The 8,979-nt window shown below is 37.0% G+C and overlaps 1 pseudogene; it reads left to right on the top strand.

Annotated features, from left to right (window-relative positions):
- LOC135201841 (failed axon connections homolog) overlaps positions 1–8,571 on the top strand; it is a 10,066-nt pseudogene extending 1,495 nt beyond the window's left edge.
- The last annotated feature ends 408 nt before the right edge of the window (positions 8,572–8,979 follow it).

Here is an 8,979-nt window from a genome sequence, read left to right as displayed (position 1 = left end):
CAAGCTAAAAATAGTAAGTTTATCCCAATCGCATCACTGTCATGCCTCTCATTAAGGCTGTTGGAGCTGACAAGAGCATGCCTTAATTACCTCAGCTGGGTTGGCAAGGCTTGGTCTTATATATCATAAGTAATATATTTTTCTCTCCAGTTAATTTTTAACTGGACTTTGATGATTTAAAGTAAAATATTTACTGAAAAGAAAATGCAACATTGACAACTCACTGAAGGAAGACTACGACGTTCGTGCGTGAACGTTTTACAGATGAATGGCAATAATATGTACCACCTTCTCTGCTCTCTGCTCTCAGCTTACCCATATATATATATATATATATATATATATATATATATATATATATATATATATATATATATATAGGAGTCCCAGGAAGACAGCAGTCTAAGAAGCATGCTTTATTTTATTTGAGAAAACGTTTCATGTGCTTCAACACATCATCAGTCTGCAATAGTTAAAATTTTACTTGATAAATTACAAGTTAAAAGTACAAATTATTACCAATAAAAATTCAGTTAAAAATCATTTAAAACTTTAAAATAAAAACAAAACATGAGCGAGAAAGGCTACCTATTCAAGGAAAGGAAAAGAGCCAAGTGCCCACCAACGTCATACATGCCCAGACAACACTTAGGCCAGAGAGAGAGGAGACGAAGAAACATTAGAGTTTAAGCCTGAAGAGAGCTGCTTGATAAATAAAGACTCAAGGGTCGTTAAGTAGGCTGTTTGTTTAGTAGTGCCTATTATTGAAAAATGTTTTTTTTTCCACAATAATTTTGCATTTGGATGCATGAGTCCTTATATTTGAAAATTCGGGATAAGATATTCTTGACCCAGTCCTATAACTAAGACCTAGATGGCTATAATAACGAACCTGCAACAGCCTTCGAGAGGATCCAACGTAACTACCAAGGCATCTTATCTCTGGGCATTGAAATTTATATATTATGTTGGATCTCATGTAATCCTGAAGCTTGTCCTTATAACTAAAGAAACCTCCAATTTTCTTAGGGTTCATAGGAATGAGGTTTAATTTCAAGAAACCTATTTCGTTTTCAATAATTTGTTTAACCTTGGAACGTAAATTGTTGGAGTGAATAAAGGGAATTGGTGCATAAAAAGTTAATTTTGGAACATTAAAGTTCAATGTAGGTTTGGAAACAAACTTTGCTAACATTTTGTTGATAATACTAAAAACTAAATTTCTCGGGAGTGAGTTTTTAGTGAAATACTCAAGTAAATATTCAATTTCATTATGAAAAGAGGCCCAATCTGAGGTATATCTAAGTGCTCTAAAAACAAGAATGGTGATTGCATTTATTTTAAAAATTAACTTTTTATGCACCAATTCCCTTTATTCACTCCAACAATTTACGTTCCAAGGTTAAACAAATTATTGAAAACGAAATAGGTTTCTTGAAATTAAACCTCATTCCTATGAACCCTAAGAAAATTGGAGGTTTCTTTAGTTATAAGGACAAGCTTCAGGATTACATGAGATCAAACATAATATATAAATTTCAATGCCCAGAGATAAGATGCCTTGGTAGTTACGTTGGATCCTCTCGAAGGCTGTTGCAGGTTCGTTATTATAGCCATCTAGGTCTTAGTTATAGGACTGGGTCAAGAATATCCCATCCCGAATTTTCAAATATAAGGACTCATGCATCCAAATGCAAAATTATTGTGAAAAAAAAACATTTTTCAATAATAGGCACTACTAAACAAACAGCCTACTTAACGACCCTTGAGTCTTTATTTATCAAGCAGCTCTCTCCAGGCTTAAACTCTAATGTTTCTTCGTCTCCTCTCTCTCTGGCCTAAGTGTTGTCTGGGCATGTATGAACTGTTGTGGGCACTTGGCTCTTTTCCTTTCCTTGATTAGGTAGCCTTTTTCGCTCATGTTTTGTTTTTATTTTAAAGTTTTAAATGATTTTTAGCTGAATTTTTATTGGTAATAATTTGTACTTTTAACTTGTAATTTATCAAGTAAAATTTTAACTATTGCAGACTGATGATGTGTTGAAGCAACATGAAACGTTTCTCAAATAAATAAAGCATGCTTCTTAGACTGCTGTCTTTCTGGGACTCCTGAATGTTTTATCAACGATTTTCCTGATGTATTATATATATATATATATATCATATATATATATATATATATATATATATATATATATATATATATATATTATGTGTGTTTGAAAACAATGATGCAGATTCAGTAGTTCCAAGATGTATGCTTAAGTACCTACTATCTGTTCTTGAATATATATATATATTATATATATATATATATATATATATTATATATATATATATATATATTATATGTACACATTCTTTTATTACGTCGCACAGATAAATATTTGATAACCAAGTCTCATTAGCATTTTAGGAATCCAGTAAGACTTCCGAAACGACAATAATTTAACAGGTCGGATCCACGTAAAATAAAGAAAGCTGCACCATGGAAGTCGTAGCTCAAATAGCATCGAATCAATCCAAATGGAACATCTTCCGTTGGGTGAAATGGTTGTGGACCAAGAACAAACCTCTGACAGTTGGGGTGGTGGTTGTGGTTGCCGCTTTCAAGATCAGGGAAGTCATCAAACGTAGGCAGAAGAGGTGAGTTCAGTGGATACTACTTTTGGCAACAGGTGAATGTTAATTCGACCGCCGCACGAAGACATTGTATATTCATATACTTGTTGGTCTAAATACAGAACGGGGTTTGTATAACGCAGTACTGGTGAGATCATTTGAGAAATTAGCCTAGATATTGAAACATTGTCCGTCTTTTGTCTAAATTTTTGCTTTCCAACCCCAAGGGGCCTGCTGAGTTTCCGCCATGTTTAGTACTATAGTAGATTCACATCTGATGCCTAGGCCAGTCCCTTTCGACGCTCCTGATTGGCTGTTGATAAGCCAATCACAGGGCTGGAAACTCTCAGTCTCTCTCGAGAGTTCACATAGGCAGGATGCAAGTTCCACCTCTCCTGAGGGATACTTTTGAAATACGTATCCCTCAGGAGAGAAGGAACATAAATCCTACCCATGTGAACTCTCTCGAGAGACTGAGAGTTTCCAGCCCCGTGACTGGCTTATCAACAGCCATTCAGGAGCGTCGTAAGGGACTGGCCTAGGCATCAAATGCACGGCTGATGTGAATCTACTATAGTACCTTTGGGATGAACGTAAAATCGTATACGAAAGACGGCAAATTTCTCATTATCTGGGTAAGTTTCTCAGTTTATTTCACATGTGCTGCATTATATACACAATTTTCTGTATTGTTAATCCTCCCCCTGCCCCCACTCCATATACATATATATATATATATATATATATATATATATATATATATATATATATATACTATAATTATATATATACATTATTTATTAATAAATGTGGAACTGACTATTATACTGATGATACTGAACTATAATCATAATCATCGTGCGAAATGCAATAATAGTGGAGGATTATTGTCCTGTTTTATGTCATAACAACATAACGTTTGTGAGAATATGCTGACAGTTGAAACATCCGAGGAAATAAGATATTTGACTACCAATTAGTTTTAGTCCTATTTCCGCTGTTTAGAGATTTATGGTATAATTGATATTTAATAAAAGGAAAAAGCGTTATTCATAGAGAACAGAGAAATGCAATGAGATTTAACATGTTAATATCATGCTAATGATATTTATATTGTTTCCAAAACCATTTTCAGTATGTGATCGTAGCGCATAACGTATTTTTGTTTTAGTAGTAAAAATCTAGTTTTATTCCTGAGAATATATTCTGACGATTATTAATGCGAACAATGCCTGCTAACTAGTATGATTCATTTTAAAGGAAACAACGTAAGAGGTGATTATCATTACAATTTATGCTTGGTCTGAGTTCCTCGTTGGGCGAGTGGATTTCGCGCTCAGCTACTAGTCCGGTGTTCCGGAGTTCGATTCTGGGCTCGGCCAACGCGGAACTAGAGGAATTCATTTCTAGTGATAGAAATTCATTTCTCGATATAATGTGGTTCGGATCCCACAATAAGCTGCAGGTCCCGTTGCTAGGTGACCAATTTGTTCTTAGCCACTTAAAAATATCTTTCTAATCCTTCGAGCCAGCCCTAGGAGAGCTGTGAATCAGCTCAGTGGTCTGGTAAAACTAAGATATACTTACTTATGCTTGGTCTGATTCTTTGTCCCAAAGATAGGAATGGGCCAACGCAGGAAGAGACGTCGTCATTCTCCACGGCCTGGCGCGAGGATTGTACACACCCAGCGTGTCGCCCTACGTCATGAAGCTGGCGACGTACCTCAGGATGGCTAACATTGAGCATAAGGTGCGTCTCACTCCGATGGTTGGACGGATGTTCTTGTGTGTGTGTATTTGAGAGAGACGACGACTGATGTCATACTTTCTTTGTGTGTGTGTGAGAGAGAGAGAGAGAGAGAAGGAATTTACTATCATTTAGAGACTAAATGGTCACCGTAAAGACAGATTGATATATTGTGTGCGTGTGTGAGGGAGAGAAAAAACTGAATATCAACGTGACTGAATGATGGCTATGAATAGTATTGATGTCATATTTTGTTCACTTGAGAGAGAGAGAGAGAGAGAGAGAGAGAGAGAGAGAGAGAGAGAGAGAGAGAGAGAGAGAGAGAGAGAGAGAGAGAGAGAGAGAGAGAGAGAGAGAGAGAGAATTGAATATCATTGAGACTAAATGATGACTGAGGACATGTTGAAGTCATTTTGAGAGAGAGAGAGAGAGAGAGAGAGAGAGAGAGAGAGAGAGAGGAGAGAATTGATTATCATTGAGACTAAATGATGACTATGAGGACATGTTGAAGTCATATTTTGAGAGAGAGAGAGAGAGAGGTGGGTGCCCTTGGATTCTTTTGATATTCTTTTAAACCAAAATTCATTGTAAACGTTGCTCTTACTCAGTTAGACAATTAGCAAATCGATAAGCAATCGATATTCCAATTATTATAGTCCTACTATTAGACAACTGCAGGAATATTACAGTCGAGATTCTTTAAGTTATTTAGAGTATATTCATACAGGTCCTCCCTTTTAAGGATCATTTTGATTTCCAGACAAGTGAACATTGCATTTTAAGAAAATTTTTTCACTTTTAAAATTCCAGCTGGATTTTCGAAATTTAATAATTGTACACAGACCTTCCGTTTTGGGAATGGTTTTTGCTTCTAATTCCAGGCGACTTTCCAGTATAGTACCTGTAAAAGACCTTCCATTTCAGGAGTGGTCATAAGTTAATTTCAGGTGAACTTTCCAGGTATAATAGGTTGAAAAAGATCCTCCATTTTATGACTGGTGTTGAGCTGGAATTTCCAGGTGCAGCATATGTAAAAGGCCTTCCATTCCTAGAATAAGAGCTAAAAGTTGCAATTCCAGGTGGACTTTCCAGGTATAATACCTATATCTAGAAAGACCCTCCATTTTAAGAGGCTTTAATTCTGTGAACTTTCCAGGTATAATACATGTAAAGTTACTTTCAAGAGACTTTCCATCTAACTTATAGTGACTTTTGACTTCTAATTTCAGATGGACTTCACCGAACCCCTGGGTCCTAAGGGCAAGAGTCCGTGGATCACCATAAACGGACAGTCCATGGGCGACTCCCAACTGATCATGGACTTCCTAGGAAGTCACTTCAATAAGGACTTCTCAAGTCATCTGAATGATGAGCAAAAGGCCGTGGCCTGGTCGTTCGCTGTCATGGTGGACGAGCATCTAGCATGGTATGAAAGTTACAAATGATATAAGATTATTCAGTCATTATTATAAGATTAATAATACTTTGTTTTCGAACGTGCTTATAACATTCGTATATCAAGATACTGTAGCGAAGGGGTAAGAAAAAGGCTGCGTCTAAAAACTTTCTAATTTATGCAAAGTTTGCTGTTGTATTTGATTAATGTGATCTTATGCCACCCCGGGCTCTTGCTCATAGAGCAGGCCTTAAGTCATTTTGGATGCTTAGGTGATATTAAGATATGAACATGAACCTTTATCATGATCCAATAGACGTGGCAGTGAAAAGTTACAAACCTTTGAGCCCTAAGGCTTAACCCGTCACTGGCAGAGAAAGAGCGTTCGTAGCGATTATTGACGAGTCGAAGATAGTCAGCAGAGAAAAATGAATTATTTATAGTAAAAGAGAAAGAAATTTATTCAAATGTTGTTTTTGAGTAAGCTGACCTTATACCAGCACGGACTCTTGCTCCTAGAGCAGCCAGGTGATAGCTCTTGCGAGCGGTTATGTAGTGCCTGCCTGCCCCAGGCGAACAAGACAGAGGTTACGGGCTGATATATGAGCAAGAACTCGTGCTGGCACAAGGTCAGTTTAATCTAAAACAACAACAAGACAGAGGCCAGAATGCAATCAACTGTGTTTGTTGAAGGATGGAAAATAAGTATATCTTAGTTTTGCCAGACCACTGAGCTGATTAACAGCTTTCCTAGGGCTGGCCCGAAGGATTAGATATTTTTACGTACCTAGGAACCAGTTGGTTACCTAGCAACGGGACCCACAGCTTATTGTGGGATCCGAACCATATTATATCGAAAAATGAATTTCTATCACCAGAAATAAATTTCTCTGGTTCCGCTTTGGTCGAGCCAAGAATCGAATTTCGAACCACCACATTGGTAGGCGAGCGCGAAATCCACTTGTCCAACGAGGAACTTGGAGGATGGAAAGATGTACATTGATCAATATATGTAGAATGAAGTTATGATACATATAGCTTGAAAGCTGACATTGTAAGCTTGTATTAAGAATGATACATTTAACATAACATTAATGATAATGATAATAATGTACAAAGGATGCGTGACATCTGCTGTTTCTTGTATTCACGCCTATTTCTCTCTCTCTCTCTCTCTCTCTCTCTCTCTCTCTCTCTCTCTCTCTCAAGGCAATATCATGAGCAGAAACCTTCCTCTCTTTCTGAATTAATAAGATATTTCCAAGTCATTAAATCTCAGCAGTATTTTTCTTGCCCAGAGCTCTGTTCATACAGATTTTCCCGTTTTCCTATCAACGCAGGACTCTGAAGGACTGGCGGTGGATACGAGATGGAGGTCGGGGCGTCATCCTGGGCATTGGGTTACGTCCTTCCCTGCTCACCTGGCTTCCCATGATGAGAATGAGCTGGAAGCAGAAGGGGTTTATGATGGCACAGGGTATTGGAAGGCATACCCACGCAGAAATCGAGTCTTTCGCTAGAAGGAACTTCAGAGCCCTCTCGAATTATTTAGGTAACCTGGCTGATATCTCCCTCTCTCTCTCTCTCTCTCTCTTTTTCTCCTTGGCATTAGTGATCATTGGTGTTATGAGGGTAAATTACCTTAAATAATGAAATAACTTTTCAATATCTGTTTGTAAACAAGTTTATTCAAGTTCACATATTACAAAGACATAATTTCATCTTAATTTGCTTGATTGCTTATGGGATATTTCCACTTTAAGTCTACAGACACTAAAATACCTAATCTCGGGGTGCTCGATAGATCACATCTGAACATATATAGTGAATGTTGAGGCATGGAAGTTTAACGCAAGGTAATTGAACCTCGTACCGTGGAATGTTCCATTTCAGGAAACAAGCCTTTCCTCATGGGAGACGAACCGTGCCAGGTGGACTGCTCTCTCTTCGGGTGCCTCGTCCAGATCAGATACAATTACCCTGGATCGCCTTATACGTCTTTGCTGGAACGTAAGTGATGGTTTTGCGTTTGTGTCCTGATGTATGCTTGTAATTACAACGCCAAATCTGTAACATATATATATATATATATATATATATATATATATATATATATATATATATATATATATATATATATATTATATATATATGTGTGTGTATATATATATATATGGTATAATAAAGTGTATATTTTCTGAACCTATTTAATATCTAGTTAGTTTGTTAGTTTATTGACAAAACATACAATACATTATGTACTAACATAAATTTATACAAGAGTACATTATTTTAGTTACAAAAATCATTGAGATTAAAACAGTTTTATTCACATATATGTACACACATACATATTTCGTCCAAAACAAAACATCAAACCTATAAATGGTAGGTGAACACTTCACTGATATAATCCCAGTCCATCATGAATATACCTACATAAATCAACAACTAAATCAGGCTCCACATCCATCACATTAGCCACACTTGCAAAGTCCAACCTATTAAATCTTGTCCGACAACCGTCAGATAAGGAACGAGAAAAAAGTACATGGCTTTCTGATTGTACACTACTATTATCACATGAGTATGTTATTCAGTTGAAGGTATTTTCCTCACTTGCAGATGCTTACCCGAATCTTGGTGCTTACGTGACTCGTATGAAGGAGCTCCTATGGCCAGATTGGGACGACTGTTTGCTTATTTCCAAACCTTCATAAATGACGCCATTGGCTAATGAGCCCTTGATGACCAATTCTTGAATGTGTAATATTGTAATATATTTCAATAAAGATTTGTAAATTCTGAAATGGCAACTTTTTTTTCTTTTACTAACTGCCGTCTCTAGACCTACAGCACTCAAAGAAGGAAATAGCGTTGAGTAAAGTTTGGCTGTTCGTGATGATTTTCCTTCTTTGTGTGCTTATGAAATAATAATCATTGTTCTTGTAATAATGTCATAGTGTGTTCAGTGCATTAACACTTAGAATTCAAGCAATCTGGTTATTGTTCATATTCTATTTTAGAAGTTATTCATAGGTGACGTCATTGAATTTTATCAGTGCCAATGCCGGTAGAGCTGCCAATCCAGTGGTCCGAAGTTCGAATACCGGCTCGGCCAACGTGGGAACGCCTCAGTGGCGTGGTTGGTTTGGTGTTTGCTTCTCACCTCGGTGGTTGCGGGTTCGATTCTCGGTCATTCCATTGAGGAGAG

This window comes from Macrobrachium nipponense, chromosome 28 (genome assembly GCF_015104395.2).
Source record: "Macrobrachium nipponense isolate FS-2020 chromosome 28, ASM1510439v2, whole genome shotgun sequence".
In the NCBI taxonomy this organism is placed as follows: domain Eukaryota; kingdom Metazoa; phylum Arthropoda; class Malacostraca; order Decapoda; family Palaemonidae; genus Macrobrachium; species Macrobrachium nipponense.
Note: the sequence above shows the minus strand (reverse complement) of the source record. Positions and strands in the feature narration are given on the sequence as shown.